The 27,212-nt window shown below is 44.2% G+C and overlaps 1 protein-coding gene and 1 pseudogene across 1 annotated transcript in view; one reads left to right on the top strand and one right to left on the bottom strand.

Annotated features, from left to right (window-relative positions):
• mcm8 (minichromosome maintenance 8 homologous recombination repair factor) overlaps positions 1–27,212 on the bottom strand; it is a 66,613-nt gene that overhangs the window by 28,984 nt on the left and 10,417 nt on the right. The gene's annotated exons all lie outside the window — the stretch shown is intronic.
• Positions 9,090–10,526, top strand: LOC130404235 (uncharacterized; annotated as a pseudogene).

Raw genomic sequence — 27,212 nt, forward strand, 5'->3', positions numbered from 1 at the left:
GAACATGTAAAAAAAGGGATGTTTTTCACCTTCTTCACAAAATAATCACCTATGCAAAACAATATAAAGCTGTAGGTTACACACATTAGCTACCATTAAGAGCATTGGCTTCGTCGCATTGTCCTGCGTAGCCTACTACGGTGAGGGTTTCAGTGCGCCGTAACTTTAATCCCCTGCCCCCTCCCTTCTCCGTTCCATTTGGGAACATGTTTGGTTTCATTTCGCTTGTTTCGTATATTTTAATTAATTAATTAAGAGCGTCACCAGAGGGCGCCCCCAACACATTTGCTGATCGCCGGCCCTGGTTTCGGGGCAGAAGAAGCTGTCGCGGCCGGTGATGCAGCAGCACAGCCACAGAGTTTTACGCATTCCTCATACTGCACTTTGTGCCGCTGCTGTAAATGGTGGAACAGATTTGTCGTGCTTCCACTTTTAGTCGCAACGGTTTTGCTACACTCTACAGATGACCTGCAGCTGCTGCTCAACTGTTTTTTTTAAACCCAAACTATTTCCACATTATAGAGCCGTTGTTTCTCCTCTTTGAAACAATTTCGTCTCCCGCCGCCGTCTCGTTTTCTTTACGGGTATCATCCATGCTTGTTGTGTTGTGAGGGGGCGGCGGGGGTGGGAATGAGGCGTCTTTGCACACGGCACGTTCGGAAAGACAGAGTGAGAGGGGGAGGGGTCGCGCTCACAGTCTCCAAGGCAAGCGCTGTAGACGCTTGAGCGGGAAACGGACCATTTTAACGCATATCGATATAAACGATATTGTCAAATCTTGTATCCCCTTGGAAATTATATCGATATATCGTACATAGCCGATATATCCTGCAGCCCTAATATAGAGAAGGCCTTGCTGGCCCTGACAGCCCACCACTGCAATACACCTACTTCAGCAACTGCCTACTACTTCAGCTACTCCCTACTACTTCAGCTACTACTACTACTACTTCTACTTCAGCTACTACCCACTACTTCAGCTACTCCAGCTTCTACTAATACTCCAACTACTACTCCAGCTACTACTACTTTAGCTCCTGCCACTACTTCAGCTCCTGCCACTACCTCAGCTCCTGCCACTACCTCAGCTCCTGCCACTACCTCAGCTCCTGCCACTACTTCAGCTCCTGCCACTACTTCAGCTACTACCACTACTTGAGATACTACCTACTACTTCAGCTACTACTACTACCTACTACTTCAGCTACTACTACTTCAGCTACTCTAGCTTTTACTACTGCTCCAGCTACTACTACTCAAGCAACTACTACTTCAGCTCCTGCCACTACCCCAGCTCCTGCCACTACTTCAGCTCCTGCCACTACTTCAGCTCCTGCCACTACTTCAGCTCCTGCCACTACTTCAGCTCCTGCCACTACTTCAGCTACTACTTCTACTTCAGCTTAGGGCTGGGCGATATGACGATATCATACCGTGGACGATATGAAAGTGTCTACCGGGAGAGATTTGGCCATATCGTTTATATTGCACTGCACTGACTGAAGCAAGGCAGGTGTGAGACTCACCTGTTAACTTGAAAATAAATCTCATTTGTATTGAAGAAACAGTTCTATTTTTACCACCAGCTATTTGCACAGCAACTTTATTTTATAAGTGTATAATTACTAATTAAAATATTTGTGTGATGCTGTGATTTATATTTTATATTACACTGCACTGACTGACAGCCAGGCAGGTGTGAAGCACACCTTTCAAAAAAAGTTATTTGTATTGAAAAAACAGTTCAATGTTTACAAGATGTTTGCACTATATGACACTGCAGTTAATGACAGATTGTTCGCTACTAACTCCTTTGTAAGCATGGAAATTCAAGTTCAAAATAAAAGAAAAAACTGATCAAAAGTGAAGCAGGGGTTAATCTAAACCGGGAAAGAGGGGCGCTGCGCCTCCTTGTTTCAACCCAGCGCCTCCTTGTCGAAAATTTTAAATTACTTAAAATCTCCCGGAATGGAGAGCGAGCGAGCAAGACCGCGCACAGGAGACAGACGTGCTCCTAACCGCGTTTGCATCTGTGTAGCGAGCGCGCAGCACAACAGAGAGGGATCTAGAAACTGTGCATGAGGCAGTGTGCACGTGAGCCGCAGGCGCCTCCTGATTGGCCTGGATCGGTAAGTCAACCAATCAGTTTACAGTGTAGGCGGGCTTTTATCTCTTCTCCCGAACCAAATTTATCAGTTCAGTGAATCTGAGAGTGTCTGAGAAGAAAGAAAATATAGCGTTTGGTGACTTAGTTTACAGTGTTTTTAAAATGTCGTGCCGCGGGGTGAAGAAAAGCAAGGATTGTCTTGCAAATTTTCAAAAGCTCCGCACCGCGGAAGGGGGGGGAACCCAGTGGTGTAGTCTACGTGATACGCAGTTATACGCCGTATACCCACTAGGAACGCACCAGGATTTGCGTATACCCACTTAAAAATGTGCACGGATACGTATCAATCGTCTTGTGACAGATCTTTCACTTCTGTGTTTATTTTTCGCAAATACCGGTTGGGTATAACTGCAATAAAATACTTTAAGCAGGGGAAATTATCTCCTACATTCACCATTCATAAAATTCCCCCTGCGCGCTCTGCCCTGTCTCTGTTACGAAGCGCGAAGCTGCCCATGCGTCTCTTCACGTTAGTTGGCGGGCCGAGCCCCTCCTTCTCGCGTGTGTGTGTGTGCGTGCGCATGCGCTTGTGTCTGTGTCTGTGTCTGTGTCTCTCTGTCTGTGTGTGTGTGTGTGTGTGTGTGTGTCCAGTCCTCCCATATTAATGTGTAAACCACATAATAAGTAGTCAACAGAAGACAATGTTTTAATCCCACTTTATATCTCCTTGTTACTTTTAGATGAGAACCCCTGGCCAGCCTTTCAGACTGGGCGTCAGGCTAGGGAATTTAAAAACAGGCATCCTTGGTTAGAGTGGAGGGGAAAAGAGTTAGGTAAATGTCAGCCAACATACAGTTGGTATACACAATTGAAATTCATAATGTTAATCACTATGCAAATGAGAGTATAGCTAATAAGGTGCAGTAATTTCACACTTTTACACAATTCAATTACTGTATGGTATGTTAGATAACAACAGTAAGAGCTCAAATTAGAGCAATTGAAAGAGTGAAACATTAGAGCAATTGAAAGAGTGAAACATTAGTCTCCTGTCATCTCCTTCTCATGCACTGGTTAGCCATGGTTGTAAAGAGTTCATTAAATTATTTTGAGTAGATTTTGTCCTTGTTTAGCATGTGCCACCTATTGCTACTTTAGATATACAAAGGACAACTCGTCATTTTTGTGTTGTATTTGTTCATACTGTTATTAAAACGGATAAACCTACTCAGCTTTCCATGATTGCTCAAAATCGTTATACTCTTAAATCAGTGGGTTGTAGACCCCTGCGTTAGTGAGTGTGGTGCGACACCCCATAAGCGCCACACGCGTACACGTACCGGTGGGACGGGATTGTACGAGGCTGGGAGGGAATCATCACAGTATACCCACTACAATAAAATAGACTACACCACTGGGAACCCCCCCTTCCACACCTCCCCCCCCGCTCAGTCGCTTTGCTCCCTCACCATTGATGTTTTCCCCCTTGTGAATTTTTTCTAGAAAAACCCCTGTGAAGTATGGTTATTTTAAGCCATTTATTATTTTAATTTACTTCAAAAATACCATATTGTGATATATATCCATATCGTGATATAAAATTACTCATATCGTGATATAAGATTTTGTCCATATCGCCCAGCCCTACTTCAGCTACTACTTTTACTTCAGCTACTACTTCTACTTCAGCTACTACTTCTACTTCAGCAACTACCAATACATCAGCTACTACTACTTATACTTCGTAAATGTAAAATAAATAACTAACTCCCAATGTGCTGCGCTCGTGAGTAGTGACTTACAAGTGCGTGCTGAGCAGTATGGTCCCACCGTTAGAATCTACAGTATAACAAATTAGCATGGCCTGGAGCTAAAGAAAAACTGGCACAACATGCTCAAACAACGCGTCTTGTGTACATTGGTGAGGTTAGCGCGCAGCTGCCTGAGCGAGCGTGCTTTCATGTTGTACGGTAAAATTCAATCTCCTCTTTTTTACTCCAGCTAAAGTTGTTAGTTAGCAAGGCGAGTAGGAGCGCAATAAATCGGTTGTAATTGGCGTCTTTTTGGCAGATGTTGATTATTTTCAAAAAGGCTATAATCGGCCGATTAAATCGGCAGGCCGATGAATCGGTCGGGCCCTAGCATTCACACCCGTTTTCTGCAGGGAATGCAATTTCTAGTTGATCCCAACGTCCCGGAACTATTAAATGATAAAAAAAACATAACTGGGAAAACACAAAAATAACATACAATGCATGATATTAGAGCCTGACCGATATATCGGCAGGCCGATATTATCGGCTGATATTAGGCATTTTTCAAACTATTCGGTATCAGCGTTGATAATGGCAGATAAATGAATATTTAGAAAAAAAAACGGTCTCTCTCTAACGCCCCAAACCCACTGATTCAGCCAGAGTTAGGCAGAGTGAATGACGGATCTCGACGGAGATCATCGGCGTTGTTCATGTGTGAAAGTGTGTTCATGGTAAGTTGGCAACTATCACGAGACATACATTGCTTGAATAACAATTAAAAGAACATCCCCATCAATTCTCTAAAGGCGATAAGCATGACTTAATTCATGACTACCATTTCCAGTTTTGCTGTTGTTACGTGTTAGCTGAGAGTGAAAAGGATTTAAAGGATAACTACAAATAACCAATGTTAGGGAAATCTGTTTGTTTTGTTGCGCGTTTCTGGATTTTTATATATATATATATTATATATCGGCATATCGGATTTTTAAATCACAAAATATTCGTATCGGTATCGGCCTTAAAAATCCTATATCGGTCGGGCTCTACATGATGTATATATATATATATATTAGGGATGGGCATGATTAATCGACGAACGACTAATTGATCGTTAAGAATTTTGTCTATTACGTACATTTTTCATAGATTAAACTAATGCAGGGTGCAATTAAACATTTTACCACACGGGGGCAATATTTATATTTGCGGCTCATCGCCCGCAACAAACATCCCGCTTTGAACGGTGAACTCTTTAGCAGCTATAAAAAGCTATTAAAACTAGAAAAACTACAAAATGACTATTAATGCAGGCTATGTGGAAAATGCACCGACTTTGGCTCAGCCTGGCTCCGCCCTCTTCCGCTAAGTAGCTAAGATGGCTGCCGTTGAGTTCGAAAAGTGTACATCGCCACACACTTCGCGATTTGACCGTTTTCAGTACACTTATTTTCGCCCGATCTGAATCGGAACGCCCTACGTACTCAAACTTAGACTAGTAAGGATAGTACGGATAGTATTGGAACAAGGCGATGTAATCATGAAGCGGACGAGGCCACGGCGAAGTGAGGAGGTATTTGTGCATCACGGCAATGTCGGTCCCCTCAGAGTGGGTGTTTTCGGCGGCTGGACTGACGGTCAGGGTCGGACTGGGAACGATTTTCGGCCCTGGCATTTTTCCATCTACACCGGCCCCTTATGGACCGACCGACCGACCCCCCCCCCCTTTAGTGCAAATGAGCCGAACCAACTTCAGCGAACCTACTTAAAGGGGTAGTTCGGAATTTTGGACATAGGGCCCAGGCCCCCAGGACAGGCATATACTTCCGCAATCCACCCGTGCTCAGAGGCCAAGCCTGGTATTGCAGCTGTTTTAGCTGGGAGTGGACGGGGGTCCGTCATTTCATGTGGCCCAGAAGTAGATATCGCCGTCCACTCCAATACAAGTGGGGAACAGGATTGTGTCTCCGCAAAAAATGTCTGGATATCAATCAAAGGCTCATAATTATCTTTCTACCCTGTTCTAAAAAAATGTAAGTTTTTTCTTTTCAAAACGCCTCCTCAAGCGTTTTATTAGCAGTTGATGTTGGGTGGGCAGCTGAAAGGAGCCGTACTGAAACAAACGGCTCCTTGCTATGGACCTATTTTGAAGTGCACGGCTCCATTAACTTCCGAATTAAATTAAATTCCGAATTAACTTCCATTAACTCCATTAACTTCCGAAGTCTGAGATTTGTCCTTTTACTTAACATGAATGGCGTTGAACACGGATATATAACACACATCATTGAAATAGCTGTAACAGGCACGGACGTATTGATTACCTGAATGATTATGGGAGACCTACGTAATTTTCATAATATTGTTAATTGTCTAATATTAACATTTCAGTTGCGTTGGTAGGTATTTCATTTTCATTTGCTTGTTTAGCTATGTATGACAGGGTTATGGTTAGCTATGTATGACAGTTGACAATGTTGGTGTATTACAATTCAATATTTGGGTAGGCTACTCCAACTTCGTTGCTGGTCGATATGTAAACATTTACTTTTATATAAATTATTGATTGCATTCTTCGTAAAATAGTTAGTTGGAAGGAATCTGTTTCTTAAGCAATAACATTGAACTGAATTTTTTAGGCCTACATACGTTTACTATGTTACTATGGTATTATATGGAGCAATCTTACATATCTATGAAGTTTTCCAGATCAATAAAGTTCTATCTCTTTTTTATTTGAACTGCCTGTATGTCCTCTTGATTATAGTATTACAGTGTGTACCTTGGTTATCAGCTATCAATAATAACCGCTCTTAGATGGGTTGTAGATACTAAGTTTTATAACAAATAATTCAATGCGTGAAGATTTGGTGATAGAGGTAAAGCATCTTCTTTTAAATATTATAAGCCTTGGTTTAGTTATTCAGTTCTGTTGGATTCCAGCCCACCATGGTATATATGGCAATGAAATTGCTGATAAATTAGATAAAAGATACTAACCTAATTAGAAGAATTTAACCTTAAGTATATATATATATATTTTTTTTATTCATTTCTTTTGTTAGTTTGTTTTATTTTGTTTATTTTGTTTCGTTAGTTTGGTTTTTTCTTTGAATTTATTTGTATGATTTAAAGTATGATTTGCCAACGTCCTTGTCACAAACTCCTGTGTAGTAGTCCAGTAGGTCGCGGTATATGGGGAAAAACTATGATCCACCACTAAACTAGAAGAAGAAGAAGATCTCTGCATCCGGTACGTCACGGACTAGGTCACGTGTCCTGGCCACATAACGCGGAAGCAAATCGCTCCTGTATGTTACCATGCGCCACTGAGCAGTTTGCATAGGAATGAATGGGCGGCCATTTTCCAGTCCGTGGTCCATCCTTTATTATGTCCATGATAGGGCCTGATTCCGAAGTGAGCATTGGTATTCTATATCACTGGAGACAGTTTTCAACACATTTCATTCAGTCCTTCTAGTTGCAGAGTTCGCTCTTGCTAGGCTAGCGCACGTCAACGGGCAATGCTAGCCTGCTATTAAAAACAGTCTTACCCACTCCACAGTACACCCGAGGTAAATCAATTATAACGACAGACTATGAATCTAAATGTCTGTTTATAGAATAATGTTAGAAATAAAACCAACCTTGCATTGCATTGCATTTTGAGGGAATTGCGGGGTCTCAGCAGCAGTGTTTAGATTCCTGTACGGAGGCTACGGCAGCGGCGGACTGATACCTAGGTTACCTGCCGCTGTCATTGCTACAAACGCAGAGTACAGTGAACGAAGGAATTCTACAAGCGTATTAAATTAACAAGATATGGCCACGTTTGGAGGAGTTAGCGATGCATCTGCTTTTGAAGACGATTATGAGGAATTTGTTGTATCCAACGAACCGTACATGTACGAGCCGGTGTTTTGATGTCAAAGCCAGCAGCAACAAGCCACAGTTGAGTCCTTTCTGGATCTCGCACTGGAAATTGGTGGAAACTTTGTGGTGCCCATCTGTACAGTTTATTTCTACAATTTCTAAAAGCACACTGAACCATCATGTTGCCTAGTCGTTCAATTGCGCTTCTGTCCCACGCTTCTCTGTTTACGTTCTTCTGTCGTGATTCGGTTACAAACCTAACCAGCGCATAGTAGAATTCCGCTTCTGCTGAGAAAGTAGTCCCTCGATGATTCATGCGATGCAAGGTTAGTTTTATTTCTAACATTATTCTATCAACACAGACATTTCAATCTATAGTCTGGCGTTATAATTGATTTACCACGGGTGTACTGTGGAGTGGGTAAGACTGTTTTTAATAGCAGGCTAGCATTGCCCGTTGACGTGCGCTAGCCTAGCACGAGCGAACTCTGCAACTAGAAGGACTGAATGAAATGTCTCCAGTGATATAGAATACCAATGCTCACTTCGGAATCAGGCCCTATGTCCAAAATTCCGAACTACCCCTTTAAGAAAGACCTGTGAGCCAAATTCAACATGTCGCGGTGGGCACAATTAAAAACCAAACGGCCTACCTTGACGCTGTCTTGATCGCGGGGCTTCTTGCAAGTTGCAATTATTCCACATTAATCCACACGGTTTAACATACCCGGACAGTCCTGCTAGCAAGCAATGGATTATGTTAGGTTGTAGCAGCAGGGACGTCGGGGGCACTAGCAGCAACGGTTGAAGCACTGGCCACATCAAACAAGCGATCTATTTTAAAACATCCAGACGCCTCAGCTTGTAGAGATTTCTGCCTTTTGTCCCGAATCTTCTCCGCTCCCCCTTTCTTCTTTTTGCCAACTCTTTCCATGATTTTTAGCCCATCCACTGAAATTAAAATATAAGCGAAGCAACATCCGCAGCATCCATGGACCGTTAACGTTCGCTGTTAGATTTATAATCCCATCGTGCACCGCAACATATTTTTGCAAAATATTCGAACATAAATTCGCCAAATATAAGAAGAAAATCGTAGTTTAGTTTAAAGAAAGCATTTTAGTTTTATTTTAATTTAGTTTGTTGCAATGATTGTACAGTTTGAAGAAACAGGATTTTACAGTTTGAAGAAATAGAAAATTATACCATATACCAACCGTCACATAGATGTGCATGACAAGGAAGTGCTATATATACTGGATGCACCATTGCAACAATTTGACGTTAGGTTCTTTCTTGGGCTCTTTGAGTTATCCATATTGGCAGGTAAGTAAGGCGGTCGTATAATCAGTATGGGGCCGGTATGATTGAAGGAGGGCCGGCCCTCGCACGCCGAAATGTGGACCGGCCCTTCTGGCAAATGCCCGGTATCACAGATTACCAGTCCGAGCCTGCTGACGGTCACCAGGCTGCGGTCGCGTCTGACCCCAGAGCATGTCAACATGCTCATCTTTCTGAACAAAAATCCGTAGACTGGTTGGTTAAGTTATAACATGATTGTTTTTTGATATTATTATTGTTATTATTTTGGGAAGAAATTAGGGTTTTGTTTATTTTTAGTTATGTTTATGAGCGTGCGTTATGTTTATTAACCTTTTTTAAAGGTAATTAACGTTTGCAAAACACTATGTTTATGAACACATGTTGAAAGTTTGAATGTTATGTTGGCACTTTATCAGAACTACCTCTTATCATTAGTAATATTTTATGTTTACAGAAATATTTTATTTTATATATTTTACATTTTATGCTATGTTACAGGTTACACTGTTTACAATGGCAGGGACTGCCATAATGCCTTTTTATGTAGATCGATTTAAATCGGGAAATCTGATTTGTGAAAAAATCAGGGATTTTTTTTTTTTAGGCCATATCGCCCAGCCCTAACATCAGGATCATCATTGAACAATCTATAGAATGGAACACACCTGTTTACGTCAATTTCATTGACTTTGAAAAGGCATTTGACAGTGTAGACCGAAAGCGGCTATGGAATTTAATGGCACACTACGGAATCCCCCCCAAATACATAAACATCATCAAGAACACATACCAGGACATGCAATGCCAAGTGCTCCACCAGGGACAGGCACAAGAAACATTCACAGTGCTCACCGGGGTGAAACAGGACTGCCTGACTGGGCCATGAATCAAACTACCCACAATAAAAATACTGGCATCCAATGGAGTCTGACAGAACAGCTAGAGGACCTCGACTTTGCAGATGACATTACACTACTCTCACATAGCCACCAGCAGATGCGAGAGAAATCCCAACTGCTAGAAACAACAGCAACAGGACTGGGGCTTAAAATAAACAGAGCAAAAACCAAAATAATGCGGACAACAAAAGCATAAGTCCTATAAACATCGGGGACCGAACACTGGAAGAGGTCATCAAATTTACATATCTGGGAAGTGTGATAGCTGTGGACGGTGGGACGGAGGAAGATGTGAAGTCAAGAATAGGGAAAGCAAGAACAACATTCAACATATTAAATAAGATCTGGAAAAATAAAAACATCTCACTCAATACTAAGCTCAAAATCTTCAACTCCAACGTCAAATCTGTACTGCTGTATGGATCAGAAACCTGGAAGACCACCAATACCATCACCAATAAACTGCAGACTTTCATCAACACATCCTTAGACACATCCTCAGGATCTTCTGGCCAAACCGTATCAGTAACACCAACCTGTGGGAACGCACCAATCAAGAGCCAATAGAGATACAGCTGATAAGGAGAAAGTGGAGCTGGATAGGTCACACACACTACGAAAAGGCAAAACAGCAATAACCAAAAAGGCATCAACATGGAATCCACAAGGCAAACGGAGCAGAGGGAGGCCCAAAAACACCTGGAGAAGGAGCACAGAGCTAGATGTGAAAAAGAAGGGACTGACGTGGAAACAGCCGGAGAGGAAGGCACAAGACAGGTTCCGAAAGGAATACAAAGGCCTAACTAACTAACTAAGTAACACACAGTATATAAGGGATGTCCATGGTTAACCGGTTAACCGATAAGATCTTTAACTGGTAAAGACTAACGGTTAAAAATAAATTAAATCATCCTAATTTCTCTCAGAGTACATTTCAACTATGTTTATTAACCTTTTTTAAAGGTAATTAACGTTTGCAAAACACTATGTTTATGAACACATGTTGAAAGTTTGAATGTTATGTTGGCACTTTATCAGAACTACCTCTTATCATTAGTAATATTTTATGTTTACAGAAATATTTTATTTTATATATTTTACATTTTATGCTATGTTACAGGTTACACTGTTTACAATGGCAGGGACTGCCATAATGCCTTTTTATGTAGATCGATTTAAATCGGGAAATCTGATTTGTGAAAAAATCAGGGATTTTTTTTTTTAGGCCATATCGCCCAGCCCTAACATCAGGATCATCATTGAACAATCTATAGAATGGAACACACCTGTTTACGTCAATTTCATTGACTTTGAAAAGGCATTTGACAGTGTAGACCGAAAGCGGCTATGGAATTTAATGGCACACTACGGAATCCCCCCCAAATACATAAACATCATCAAGAACACATACCAGGACATGCAATGCCAAGTGCTCCACCAGGGACAGGCACAAGAAACATTCACAGTGCTCACCGGGGTGAAACAGGACTGCCTGACTGGACCATGAATCAAACTACCCACAATAAAAATACTGGCATCCAATGGAGTCTGACAGAACAGCTAGAGGACCTCGACTTTGCAGATGACATTACACTACTCTCACATAGCCACCAGCAGATGCGAGAGAAATCCCAACTGCTAGAAACAACAGCAACAGGACTGGGGCTTAAAATAAACAGAGCAAAAACCAAAATAATGCGGACAACAAAAGCATAAGTCCTATAAACATCGGGGACCGAACACTGGAAGAGGTCATCAAATTTACATATCTGGGAAGTGTGATAGCTGTGGACGGTGGGACGGAGGAAGATGTGAAGTCAAGAATAGGGAAAGCAAGAACAACATTCAACATATTAAATAAGATCTGGAAAAATAAAAACATCTCACTCAATACTAAGCTCAAAATCTTCAACTCCAACGTCAAATCTGTACTGCTGTATGGATCAGAAACCTGGAAGACCACCAATACCATCACCAATAAACTGCAGACTTTCATCAACACATCCTTAGACACATCCTCAGGATCTTCTGGCCAAACCGTATCAGTAACACCAACCTGTGGGAACGCACCAATCAAGAGCCAATAGAGATACAGCTGATAAGGAGAAAGTGGAGCTGGATAGGTCACACACACTACGAAAAGGCAAAACAGCAATAACCAAAAAGGCATCAACATGGAATCCACAAGGCAAACGGAGCAGAGGGAGGCCCAAAAACACCTGGAGAAGGAGCACAGAGCTAGATGTGAAAAAGAAGGGACTGACGTGGAAACAGCCGGAGAGGAAGGCACAAGACAGGTTCCGAAAGGAATACAAAGGCCTAACTAACTAACTAAGTAACACACAGTATATAAGGGATGTCCATGGTTAACCGGTTAACCGATAAGATCTTTAACTGGTAAAGACTAACGGTTAAAAATAAATTAAATCATCCTAATTTCTCTCAGATGACAGATCGTTAATTTTTATTGATATCGATACCATTTGAGACTCCTTAACGATCCAAGTCTTTATTGATACCACTATTGTTACTTTTCTATTATGTTGTTGAAATATAACTTGTATTATTGCTTTAACTGCTGATAAGATGATCATAGCTCAAGATAGGATGTTAAACAGATCATAATTCCATCTTTACTATCTATTTTATATTGCTGGCAAACGAGTTTGCCAAAATCTATTTTCTTTTTTGTTTTGTGTTGCATTTGAACACATCAATCATATTACTGAGCCGACCTGAACACATCACATTTGACACTGTTTGCTACTTTTTTTTAAGCTAACTAGCTCTATATCCTGCCGATTTTAACTTGGATTTAAAAACCGGATTACTATTTTTAGCTGACGGGACCTTCTACACCGTCCGGTTGTGTGATTACTACCGCTGCTTTAAATTACTTGATTCACGCTGTGCTGACTCCGAGCCCGTCTGCACACTGCAGCAGCAGCTGCTGACAGAGTTTTTGGTTGGACTAGACGGATACTGAGTTGAAGGAGTTTGTTGAACACTTTTTTGTAGGCCTACAGTCCAGTGTTAAAATACGACCAAAATTAAAATACGACTAAAAAGCTATGATCGCTCACACTAAAGCTCGCTGTGGGCGTGCATGAACCATGAACCAACCTGTCAGCGGCTGGCTGTGTCGCGCCTGCGAGTGCCGTATTATTCGCGCGACTCAACGAATCAATGGCCAAATTCGTTGCCAACGCTTCTAGTAATCGATTTTATCGATTCTTTGTTGCAGCCCTAGATGCTACGTCATAGAACGCCGACAAGCACTGTCGAACACTCGGAAATCCGCGCCATTTTCGCGCCCTTTATTCTTGAGAATTCCTAAATTTTTCCAGGATGCATCGATGGATCCTCAACGAGCCAAAATACCCACAATCCTTTGAGTCTACACGCTGCGGGGTAAAAATATTTACCACTGGAGCAGTATTAAAAAGCGGAAGCGTTTCCACATAAGCAAGTCGTTCCAAACTCTGAACGCTACAAACGCTAAGCAGCACTCTAGCCTCATCTCCATAGGACGCGACTAGCAAGGAAGTGTTCTAGCAAGGGTGCAGCCTTCACTTTGAGAAACAGCCATAGGAATGAATGGGCAGCCATGTTTTAGTCTGCTGTCCTTTCTTTAATAGGTTCATGGCGACAACACCACGACCAGTGTTAGGAGTAACGCGTTTAAGCATAACGGCGTTACTAACAGCGTTCTTTTTCAGTAACGGAGTAATCTAATTAATTACTTTTCTCATCGTTGCAACGCCGTTATCGTTACTGATAATGTAAAGTGGCGCGTTACCACAATTTGGTTGAATGAAGCATGCGGTGTCATATTACACACAAGCTGCGCTGTCTCACTGCACGCTCTGACTACAGCTCAAGAAAGCGACAATGGCGACGAGCCAGGGAAATTCAAACGTAGCGTTCTCTAACTGGAAGTACTAGCACTACTTCTCACTCAGGGAAATTAAAGGCAGGAATTGTGTATGTATCATGCACGCTATGCCCAGGGAAAAAAACTTTAACCACGTCTGCCTCAAGTAACTCAAATCGAATAAAGCACCTTACATTAACCCATGCGAATATGACACTTGTTGCTGATGCAGCTGCTAACCCAACCCCAAGCCCAAATGCAGCTAGCGTGAGCTCCAGAGAAGGAAACGGAGACACTCTTAAACAACGCTCGATTTTTCGGGTCAGCATCAGATGACCAAGGCCAAGCTGAACACACTGATTGCAAGGTATGTTGTTGGAAACATGCTACCCCTGTCCTCTGTGGAGTCTAAGTCATTCAGAGCTATCCTTTCTAAAATACCAATACGAGGAGGAGGACAGGGGGTTGCCCCATGCCGAAACACTTTTGCGCTCAATATTGAGCTCAAAAAGTCATTGGAGGAATGAGAGTACATTTCAACTACAGCAGACATCTGGACTGCCCACAATAAAAGTTACATGGGTGTGACAGCACATTGGATCAATCCAAATAACATGGAAAGAGAGAAAGCAGCTCTTGCCTGCAGACGGTTTAAGGGGCATCATACTCATGACGCCATTGCAGTTGAGCTTGACAATATACACTCAACATATGGGATAACACACAAAATCACATCAACAGTGACTGATAATGGCTCTAATTTCGTTAAAGCATTTAAGACCTCTCCTGGAACCGTCACCTTATCGTGGTGGAGAGGTTTGCGTGTCCCTGTGAACCTGAGAGCTGTGTGCTCCTGGTAGGGTCTCTCATGGCAGAGTGGTCTCAGGGGAGGGGCCAGACTAAGAATGGTTAAAAAAACTCCAATGAAGAACGAAAAAAGAGGAGATGTGACCCGGCCCGGAGGAAGCCCGGGGCCCCCGTCTGGAGCCAGGCCCAGACGGAGGGCTCGATGGCGAGCGCCTGGTGGCCGGGTTTGCCACGGAGCCCGGTCGGGCACAGCCCGAACAAACTACGTGGCACCCCCCCTCTCTTCATCCCATGGGCCCACCACCTGTGGGAAGACCCGTTGGGGTCGGGTGCGCAGCCACATGGGTGGCAGCGAAGGTCAGGGGTCTCGACGGACCAGACCCGGGCGGCAGAAGCTGGCTCTGGGGACGTGGAACGTCACCTCGCTGTGGGGAAAGGAACCGGAGCTTGTGAGGGAGGTGGAGCGCTATCAGTTAGATCTGGTGGGGCTTACCTCCACGCACAGTCTCAGCTCTGGTACCGTACTCCTGGATAATGGTTGGACTCTATTCTTCTCCGGAGTTGCCGAGGGCGTGAGGCGCCGGGCGGGTGTGGGGATACTCATAAATCCCCGGCTGAGCGCCGCGGTGTTGGAGTTTACCCCGGTAGACGAGAGGGTCGCCTCCCTGCGCCTAAGGGTTGTAGGGGGGAAAACTCTGACTGTTGTTTGTGCGTATGCACCAAACAGCAGCTCAGAGTACTCGGCCTTCTTGGAGACCCTGAATGGAGTCCTGTATGGGGCTCCAGTAGGGGACTCCGTAGTTCTGCTGGGAGACTTCAACGCCCACGTGGGCAACGATGGAGACACCTGGAGAGGCGTGGTGGGGAGGAACGGCCTCCCTGATCTAAACCCGAGCGGTCGTTTGTTATTGGACTTCTGTGCTAGTCATGGATTATCCATAACAAACACCATGTTCGAACATAAGGGTGCTCATAAGTGTACCTGGTACCAGAGTACCCTAGGCCGAAGATCGATGATCGATTTCGTGATCGTGTCATCTGATCTGAGGCCGCATGTTTTGGACACTCGGGTAAAGAGAGGGGCGGAACTGTCAACCGACCACCATCTGGTTGTGAGTTGGATCAGGGAATGGGGGAAATTTCCGGATAGACCTGGTAAGCCCAAACGAGTAGTGCGGGTGAACTGGGAACGGCTGGAGGAGGCCCCCGTCCTAGGTATCTTCAACTCACACCTCCGGCGGAGCTTTTCTGGCATTCCTGTGGAGGTTGGGGGCATTGAGCCGGAGTGGGCGGTGTTCAAAGCCTCCATTGCTGAAGCTGCGGTGGCTAGCTGTGGCCTCAGGGTCTTAGGCTCCTCAAGGGGCGGTAACCCTCGGACACCGTGGTGGACACCGGTGGTCAGGGAAGCCGTCCGACTGAAGAAGGAGGCCTTCCGGGATATGATATCCTGGAGGACTCCTGACTCGGTTGCAGGGTACCGACAGGCTCGAAGGGCTGCAGCGGCTGCCGTGTCGGAGGCTAAGCAGCGGGTGTGGGAGAAGTTCGGAGAGGCCATGGAGAAGGACTTTCGGTCGGCACCAAAGTGTTTCTGGAAGACTATCCGGCACCTCAGGAGGGGGAAACGGGGAACCATCCAAGCTGTGTACAGTAAGGATGGGACTCTGTTGACCTCAACTGAGGAGGTCGTCGGACGTTCGAAGGAACACTTTGAGGAACTCCTGAATCCGAATAACACGCCCTCTATGTTGGAGGCAGAGCTCGAGGTTGATGGTGTTTCGTCGTCAATTTCCCTGGTGGAGGTCACTGAGGTAGTCAAACATCTCCGCAGTGGCAAAGCCCCAGGGATTGATGAGATCCAGAGCCAGAAATGCTAAAGGCTCTGGGTGTTGAGGGGCTGTCATGGTTGACACTAGGGGTGTAACGATATACCGTAAAACGGTATATCGCGATATGAAAAGGCCACGAATGTCAACCGTACGTTGTTTCATGTAATACCGTGTCGCGGTATAGCTGCGAGAGTGCATGGTAAATGCGCACTGATATTGTGGGGAGTCTGGTGAGCGACATTGTCATTAAAATGTTCCAATCAACTTAACACTGTATGCCCAGGCAGCCCACACCACACAAAATAATAAAGCATTGACACAACACCACTGAAATATGACGCCTAATTTGAAAATCAACAGTCCCCTCTCACGTGGACCTTTGTTTTTAAACACTAACCAGCTCAGTTTTGCACTGTCCGTTACAACAACATTATTCAAACAGTCGCAGAGAAAACGCTAGCAGAATTTAAAAGAGAAGAATAGCGATTGAAAGTAAATTACCTGTTGGAGCAGAAAGTGGTTCATCACGGGTCAGTGATTATGAATTCAGGCGAACAAGACGCCTCTCCGCTATTTAGGCCACCAAAACGAACCAGGTCGGCAGTGTGGGAATTTTTCGGCTATCCAAAGGATGAAGACGGCAAAATTCTTGAAGATGGAATGCCGACTTGCAAACGCTGCAAGAGGAAAGTGCATTGCAAAGCGGCAAACACGTCCAACATGGCATATCATCTCCGTGAGAAACATCCACAAGACCATGCCAAAATCATCAAAACCACGGTAAGGTTGGCAAACATCCATGACAGATTATATAAATATGTCCAATGATCCTTAATATGTTCACCATAACTTTACGTTAGCTTGTGTACTACCGGCATGTTGCGCAGAAGTATGGAATCATTACTAGGTCACACTTAGGTGACGTTGCCCACCTCCGATAGTGAGAGGGAGGGAGGGAGGCGTGAGAAGAGTGCGCTGTAAAAACATACATTTTGGGACAGACTTGCATTATTTTTTTTTAATAATAATTAACAAATAAAAATATCGTAATCCTTTTTTTATTTCATTAAGTCAGAATGTATTAAGATTAAACAGTGTTAAATAAAATAGATTTGATAGGGTAATAGGCCAACATAGATACATTGAAAACGATCACACTATTGTTAAGTGATTTTAATTTTAAAGATAATTTTAAAATGACAGACCTAAAAGTGCCTAAATTAAGTTGCATAACCAAGTTGTGTGTACCTTGTTGAAATTGTATCTGTAATATGGGCTTCTGTTTTGTGTTTCTATTAGGAGAAAGCAAGTCCTTCAAGTGCGCCATCAAGCAGCCAACCAAATATAAAAGAATCCTTTGCCAAGGGAGCAAAATATGCTCCCAAATCAAAAGAGGCAAAGGAATTGGATGAAGCAGTGGCATTTTTTATTGCAAAGGACATGATGCCTTTCCAAATGGTTGAAAAGCCTGGATTCAAGCATTTGATGGAGAAGACGGCCCCACGCTACAAGCTACCATCTCGGGTTTACTTTTCTGAATCAGAGATTCCCCGGATGTTTGAAAAGGTGCGTGCGAGTATTCAGAAAAAGGTGTCTGAGGGAGAGTGGTTTTCAGCAACCACAGACCTGTGGACGAGCAGCAGTGGTGGAGGTGAACCCTACATCAGTTTAACCATCCACTACATCTCCCCGGATTGGAAGCTGATGTCCCACTGCTTGGAAACAATGTATTTCCCGGAAGACCACACCCACGCCCACATTTTAGAAATTATCAGTATTCTACAGGCTTGGAAAATTATACAGTATTCTCCAGGCTTGGAAAATACCGAGAGAGAAGATTGTCTGTTTCACAACAGATAATGCCTCCAACATGAGGAAGGCATTTGAAGATGACCAACATCCTTGGGTGTGGTTAGGGTGTTTTGGGCACAATCTAAATTTAGCGATCTCAAAAGCCTTGGGCATACAGAAAGTACAACTGGCAGTCAAGGCATGCAGGCACCTGGTGGAAGCCTTTTCACGAAGCTGGAAGAAGAAACGCGCACTCAAAAATAAGCAAAATGACCTGGAGCTCCCAAACCATGCCCTCATACATGATGTGGTAACCAGGTGGGGTTCCACCTTCAAAATGGTATCCCGATTCTTGGAGCAGCAGCAACCTGTTAGCAGTGTTTTAGCTGACGACCGGAGCTCATGGGCTCTGATGTCAAAGGAACACCACATCACCACTTTGGAGAATCTTAGGCAGCTCCTCTCCCCCCTTAACGATTTCACAGATGCCCTTGCCTCGGAGACAAGGGTCACCATGTCAGCTGTGAAACCAATAATGGAGCACATCATTGGCGAGATCCTTCTCATTGATGGTGCAGATTCAGCTGACACCAAGGCAATGAAGCAGGCAATTAGAGGCAACTTGGAGGCAAGGTACTCAGAGAAGGCAAAACAAATGATGGAAATGTGCTGTTTCTTAGATCCCAGATTTAAGGAAAGCTTCTGTGCCAACATTGATGAAACAAAGAAGGCCTGCATTGGAGAAGCCATGAAGCTTCTTCCTCCAACAGCTGCACCTCCAGGGACAGAAGAAACATCTGTTCTGCTGCCTCCTACAACATCTTGTATGTACCACATTGTATCTTTGCTGCTTTTATGTAAAGCACTTTTATTGCATTCAATATGTGAAAATGTGCTGCTGCTGTATAAATTAATCTTTCTTGCTTTGCTTGCTTGCTCCAGCAGCACAATCAGAAGGAGCTATAAACGGTGAGGGAAGAGGCTCCAAGAAAACCTTGTCTGGGATCCTGAAGCACATAAAGTCCATTAGAGCTAGACAGGATGACAACATCGATGAGAGGGGACCCATGACACCTGACCAGACGCTGAGGAATGAAATAACCCTGTACTTGTCCATGCCATCCATCGACGAAGCTGCTGATCCCTTGCAGTGGTGGAACTACAACCAACGGCAGCTTCCACTCCTAGCTAATGTGGTGAAAAGGTTCTTCTGTATCCCTGCAACAAGCGTGCCATCTGAGAGGGCATTCAGCACAAGTGGGCACATTCTCTCTCCCCAAAGGTCCGGACTCACAGTTTCAAATGTAAACATGCTGTCCTTCCTGCACAACAACCTGTCCAAAGACTCCTCAGAGTAATCAATTAATTGGACGTTTAACTTTAATAAATACATGACTGGCCAGATACTTTACAGTGTCAGTAGTTCAGAGGGAAAGAGAGCAGTGGGCTTTAAGCTGAGGGCAGACTAGAGTGAGTGTCACTTCAGTTACTGCTTTAATTTTTCTCAGGTAAAAAAGCAGTAGAGAAACAGTATCTTTTTTGGTAATTAGTTGTTTGAATAATTATTCTTAATGTTGTTAAATGTTTAAGTTGTTAAGTTGTTAATAAATATTTTCTTCAGAGCAAATACATTTTTCTGTCTTATTTTAATCTAATTGACAGCTAAAAGTTAATATCGTATCGTGATATCGCGATACTAATTTTGATATCGTATCGTATCGTACTAAAAATGTCATATCGTTACACCCCTAGTTGACACGCCTATTCAACATCGCGTGGGAGTCGGGTACAGTGCCAAAGGAGTGGCAAACCGGGGTGGTGGTTCCCCTGTTCAAAAAGGGGGACCAGAGAGTGTGTGCCAATTACCGGGGTATCACACTTCTCAGCCTCCCTGGTAAAGTCTACTCCAAGGTGCTGGAAAGGAGGGTTCGGCCGATCGTCGAACCTCAGATTGAAGAGGAACAATGCGGTTTTCGCCCCGGACGTGGAACTACGGACCAGCTCTTCACTCTCGCAAGGATCCTGGAGGGGGCCTGGGAGTATGCCCATCCGGTCTACATGTGTTTTGTGGATCTGGAGAAGGCGTATGACCGGGTCCCCCGGGAGAAACTGTGGGAGGTGCTGCGGGAGTATGGGGTAAGGGGGTCTATCCTCAGGGCCATCCAATCTTTGTACTCCCAAAGCGAGGGCTGTGTTCGTGTTCTCGGCAGCCAGTCAGTTTCGTTCTCAGTGGGTGCTGGTCTCCGCCAGGGCTGCGCCTTGTCACCAATCCTGTTTGTGATATACATGGACAGGATATCGAGGCGTAGTCGTGGTGGGGAGGGGTTGCAGTTCGGTGGTCTGAGGATCTCGTCACTGCTTTTTGCAGATGATGTGGTCCTCATTGGATCATCGGCCTGTGACCTTCAGCACTCACTGGATCGGCTGGCGGCCGAGTGTGAAGCGGCTGGGATGAGGATCAGCACCGCTAAATCTGAGGCCATGACTCTTAGCAGGAAACCGATGGATTGCTTACTCCGGGTAGGAAATGAGTCCTTAGCCCAAGTGAAGGAGTTCAAGTACCTCGGGGTCTTTTTCACGAGTGAGGGTACTATGGAGCGTGAGATTGGCCGGAGAATCAGCAGCGGGGGCGGTATTGCGTTCGCTTTACCGCACCGTTGTAACGAAAAGAGAGCTGAGCCGCAAGGCAAAGCTCTCGATCTACCGGTCGATCTTCGTTCCTATCCTCACCTATGGTCATGAGGGCTGGGTGATGACCGAAAGGACGAGGTCGCGGGTACAAGCGGCCGAGATGAGTTTTCTCAGAAGGGTGGCTGGCGTCTCCCTTAGGGATAGGGTGAGAAGCTCAGCCATCCGCGAGGAACTCGGATTAGAGCCGCTGCTCCTTTACTTAGAAAGGAGTCAGCTGAGGTGGTTCGGGCATCTGGTAAGGATGCCCACTGGGCGCCTTCCTTGGGAGGTGTTTCAGGCACGTCCAGTGGGGAGGAGACCTCGGGGAAGACCCAGGACTAGGTGGAGAGATTATATCTCAACACTGGCCTGGGAACGCCTCGGGATCCCCCCGTCAGAGCTGGTCAATGTGGCCCGGGAAAGGGAAGTCTGGGGCCCCCTGCTTGAGCTGCTCCCCCCGCGACCCGACCCCGGATAAGCGGATGACGATGAGGAGGATGAGGATTTAAGACAGGGGTCTCAAACTCAACGTACCTAGGGGCCGCTGGAGGTAGAGTCTGGGTTAGGCTGGGCCGCATCAAGTATTCCACAAAAAGAAAGGACCACAACTGACCCAATCTAAGTTAATGATCGGGCTATAATTACGTTGGCTATATAATCGCCGAAAACACAGGACATTTCATAGCGGTTGCTGGAAACCGGAACATTTTAGCGTCCTTTGGCTTTTGTCAGGACTCAGGACACGCAACTCAAAATTGGGACTGTCCTGGCAAAACCGGGCCATCTGGTCACCCTATCACAAGTGATAAAAAAGCGTGGCAAGCCACTCAGCAAAAATGTGCGTTTGACAACAACGCACTAACACTAAACTTTGATGTCAAGTAGGGGGCCACAAAATATCATCCCGCGGGCCTCAATTGGCTCCCGGGCCGCGAGTTTGAGACCCCTGATTTAAGAGGTACCAGCCACTTGAGATTGATTCTGAAGACGATGAAGATGAGGTGACATTTACAGACATTAATGATGCTCTACATGCAACTGCTGATGATGCTGATGTTGTGATCACTTTGCCCCCCCCACAAGAGATGTGCATCACACACACTAAACTTGATTTCATGAACAGATGTTGACAAATGGCTGCTGTCGCAACCTGCAACAAAGGCCGTTTACTGCCAAATGTACTGCCCTATGGAACAAGACTAGTCGATCATCTTTGGCTACTGAAACAGTTGATGAGTTGGTGTCAAAAAAGCTGCTTGTACCTTGTACAACACGATGGAATTCCTTCTATGATGCCCTGGCTCAAATCTGTGGAATATCCATGGCAGACCTTAACACCATCTTCTCCAAATTAGGACTAACAGCGATAACAGAAAGGGAACACCCGTTTTTAAAGGAGCACTGTACTGCGATGAAGCCCCTTACAGTTGCTTTAGATATACTTCAGGGAGAAGACAACTGTTTTCATGGTACACTCCTACCAACGATGGAGACATTAATGCTGAAGACAGAAGCCCTTAAAAGTGGCCTGCAAATACTGAGGGACCTTCCTGACGCCATAGTCAAAGTAAGAACCCATGAATTGAAAACTTTATTATTTATTAAGTGAACATTGCTGTACTACTCATAATAATAAATACTACTAATTATAATGATGATAATAACACTGTGGGTGTGGATTAGGGATGGGCAAAATGATTCTTTTCCGGGAACTAGTTCTTTCAGTTCAGTTCACTATAACGATTCGTTTATTTGATTCGTTCGTTTTGATTCGTTCGTTACGTCAGATTACATCTTAAAAAAAACTTTTTTTTATAATTTTTATTTTTTTTGTAATTGGTCATGGGTCCGGATAGGACCGTTGAGACCGCAGTCCGCCGTTTGGAGATGCCTGCTATATAGTAGGTCGAACGTCCCACCAATATTTATACCACTTGCTTACTCTCTATATTTCATTCATGGTTTTACATTTATAATTTTATTTTACTTTACATTTAATTCTTCATTGTTCAGGCATTACAGAACTTGCATGGTCATAAATAAAAAAATACGAACTGCAGTTTAATTTCTTTGTTTGTTCTTAAATTGACGTAGAATGGAGCAAAGACTCCTGGGATTGGGAAATGCGTTTATCCAATAAACAGATGGAGGTCAAGTCTATTTTCGAAAAAATGTAGGGGGATATATGAGTCGAATGGTATGACCCAAGATACGTCAGAGAGAGAAAGCGCGCATATTCGACGGTACCGCCTTGTCATTGGTTTACCCAGGTGCCATTCCAACACCATTGCTACCTCTCATTGGCTGAATCTTTGAGGAAGTTGTAGACTCAATCAATATAAGTCGCGGGGAGACGGAGCTCTGTTCGTTTGTATATTTTATTTACGTGACCATATGTTTGGTTGATGTTAAAAAAAAAGAATCAAAGAACCAGTTCTTCTTGTTTTGGGGAACCAGTTCTTGTCATTCACGTTCGGGATTCGTTCGTTGTAACGAATCAGTCACGACCGACACATCCCTAGTGTGGATACATACATTTAATGTGATTATTTTTTATAATTTCAGGCTATCCAAACCAGATTTGCTGATGTCCTGGGAAATGAAGAGGCGATGCTTGCTGCCGTAACTCTTTCAAAATTCAACTTCGCTGGCTGCGGTCACAGGAGTTAAAGGATAAGGCTAACGCCCCGTGCCCACTACCTCCGTTAGTTGTCCGTTGCCCATTGACTTTGAATGGGGACGGACGCGCAATGCATTGTGGATCCGTCCGTTCAGTTGGAGCGTTCGCCACCGTCAGAAAGTTGAAAAATGTTCAACTTTTTCGGCAGCGACGGTTCCGTCATCCAATCAGATCGCGTATGCAAATTTAAGCACTGTGACGCGACTCGGGCTCTGACGATACTGGAAAGCGGGAAAGCGGTTCATCTTGCCTCGCAACAAGCAGGAAGAAGCGGGAAGAACCCGGCGAAGCGATTTGATTGGCTGACGGATGCCTCTGCAAAGACTACTCCCCCATCCGTCAGCCACGCCTTCCCACGTCCGTTGACTGACGGTGCAGTGGGCACGAGGCGTAAGGCAAGTTTGCTGGCTGAGTGCCGTAAAATTGTCCACGAAGAACCACAGCCAGGTACCAGCAGCACATCTTCACATCACACAGATTCAACCAAAGAGCGATTTCTTTGCTTTTTAGGAGGATGAGGAGGACACCTCCTCTTCAGCAGAAAACCAGGTGGCAGACTATATTAGATCTTCAGCAAAAAACTTTTTCTCTCATCAAGAAAATTTCACTACGTTACAATGCTGCTACTCCATCTAGTGCACCTGTTGAGAGACTGTTCAGCCTGGGCAAACTTGTTTTCTCTCCGAAGAAGAACAGACTGTCAGACAAAAGATTTGAAAAGCTTCACCTCCTACGTTACAACCACTGGTTTAATCGTTAGATGAGGAGTATTTCAGTATAGATAGATTAATGCATTGATCATTTTCACTGAGAATGAACAACGTTCAATGGATAGTGCTCTGTTTATTGTGCAATGATATACAGGTACAGAGATTTGCACTACTTAATGGCCAGATCATCCTTCGTTTATTTTTACCCAAGTTTGCATTCGTGTGTTTTGCACTTGATTGCAAAGTGTGAATAGCTGAATATTATTTATTTTTAACAATTCATTTTGTTACTGTTCTGAATATTTAAGAGTTGGAAAGTGTTCTGTTTATTGTGCAATGGTATACAGGTACAGAGAATTGCACTACCTAAAGATCAAATTTTCCTTTGTATCTTTTTACCCAAGTTTACTTTTTTGGGTATTTGGTTTTGTACTTGAATGCAAAGTGTGTGAATATTATTTTAATTTTCAATATTTAATTTTGTTACTCTACTGAATATTTAAGAGTTGGATAGTGTTCTGTTTATTGTGCAATGGTATACAGGTACAGAGAATTGCACTACTTAATGGCCAGATTTTCCTTTGTTTCTTTTTACCCAAGTTTACATTTGCACTTGAATTCTATTTTCAATATTTATTTGTATATGTTTTAATTCTATGCATCATATGGCAGGCTGCAATCTATTGAGTTCAAATAAATACCAAATGTTCTAAAATGCTGTATATAGTGTTTTTATTATCAGTTAATAGAAACATCTTTGACGTTAAAGATGTTATAGAACGTAACAGCGTTATAGAACATGAAAAATAACGCCACAGTTGCTTTGCTGAGTAGCTAATTATTTTTACAATGTGGTAACTGAGTTACTAACTCAATTACTTTTTGGGAGAAGTAATTTGTAACTGTTACTAATTACTTTTTAAAAGTAACTTGACCAACACTGACCACGACTACCTCTCTTTATATTTACGGCCCACAGCCCACGGAAAAAATCGTACACACTCGCAGAATGCAAAACCAAATTCGATTGACCGTATACATGCACGCTTAGTTAAAGGCCTACAATGCAGGATCGGCCATTTCTTCACTGTTTTCTCGGTTTGGGCTCACACTTTTCTCTACACAGTTCCCCCTACAGCTTTGTAGTAGATATTTTACAACACTGTCGTAACAACTCGTTGACGACCCATCCCCATCCACTTCTATGCTAGCCATGTGTATTTGTTTTGGAAGACCCCGGCAGATGCGTGGAGCCATGTCCGAGGTAGGTGTTCATAAAGAGTAGAAAAGGTTATACATTTTGAAATGGTGTATTTGTGTTAAAATAAACCCCATGCTTTTTTATAGTTATAATATAGGATCAGGCTTATCTTAATGGCGGCGGATGTGCGTGCTGCTGGTGGAGGCTCTGCTTGCCCTCGCACAAAACCTGTAATCTACAAAACGGATTGTGGGAAGGTGATAGTGGAAGATGAATTGTTAAATTTTATTGTGGTTAAAATGAAAACATTAAGCCATGATGAAATTGTTTTGCTGACAACAAACAACTTTTCATCTGAGTGGATTGAGGAGTCCAAGCGTCTGTTTGATTTATGCCCGAATTCCACGCAACGCTGTGTCGCACACAAAGGCTCACAGAAGGACACGAATAATATCAAGGCCTGCATGAAGTTACTTAATGAGTGCGGTGAAGATATTCCACGTTTTGTTTCACATTACTTGGATGAACTGCCACCTGTCGGGTTCGGCAATATGGACGCCTCGGCTCTGCTGAGCCGAGTGGAGCAGCTGAGCCAACAAGTCTCTGGCCTGAGAAAGGCGTTGGATACTCAGGCTGATGTGAGTGAGAACTTGGGGGCAATTGTTGCGGCCATGGATCGCCGTGTGGCAGCGGTGGAGACGCACCGTACATCGGACTACGACCCTGGGACTGCTGGCACCGTGCGCCCTGAGGAGTCAACAACGTCTCCAGCTGTTAAGTCGCGTCTCCTGGGATTGAATAGGCCTACCGGCGAGATCGCCAGCACCTCACGCGTGGACTGGAAGGGGCTGGTGGGCTCTACTCAACAGCAGGAGCTACTGGATGTGGAAGTCACATCGCCACGATCACAACCACAGTCCCCACAGTGGAGCGCTGCTGTGAAAAAAGGTCGTAAAAAGTTGGGGTCCCTTAAAGCAAATGTGCCACCGAAACCCTGCAACAAGCCAGCTCACTTTAAACGTGAGCAAAGGAATGATGGAATAATTGGAACTGGCACTGAGAGCAACATTGGAGTGGTGAAAACAAAGCTGGTGAATGTGTTTGCCACTAGGTTTTCTCCCACTCTGGATGCAGACACGCTACGTGACTATTTAACGGAGAAGTTGGAGGCTAAAACAGTGACGTGTCGAAAGATCGAGTCGGCCCGCAGCAGGTATGGCTGGCACCGTGTACCTAAGGTGGTTGGTGAGGGGGGGAGGGAACTGTCTTGCCATGGTACACCTGTAGCTCAACACGAGAGCCGGTCTGCATTAGCTGCTGCTGGGATATGAATGAACCTTACTATGAACATCTGTGTCGTATCTTACAATGCGCGTGGACTGCGTGTTGGCCACAGTGAAACTGATAAATCACGCCGTGTTGTTGTGGACAAACTGATGGAGAGATGTGAGATTTTGTGTGTTCACGAGACGTTCCTGGCTAAACAAGACCTGGGAGGACTAAATTCTATACATAGGGACTTTCATGGGGCAGGTGAATCAACAACTGACTTGAGCGCTAAAGTCGTCCGGGGGAGGATCCCAGGGGGCGTGGCCACCATGTGGAATAAAAAATATGACCAGTTGGTTAATGTTATACGACTGGGAGTTGACTGGGCTATTGGACTTGAGCTGTGTTGTAATGATAAGAAAATA

This window comes from Gadus chalcogrammus, chromosome 15 (genome assembly GCF_026213295.1).
Source record: "Gadus chalcogrammus isolate NIFS_2021 chromosome 15, NIFS_Gcha_1.0, whole genome shotgun sequence".
In the NCBI taxonomy this organism is placed as follows: Eukaryota; Metazoa; Chordata; class Actinopteri; order Gadiformes; family Gadidae; genus Gadus; species Gadus chalcogrammus.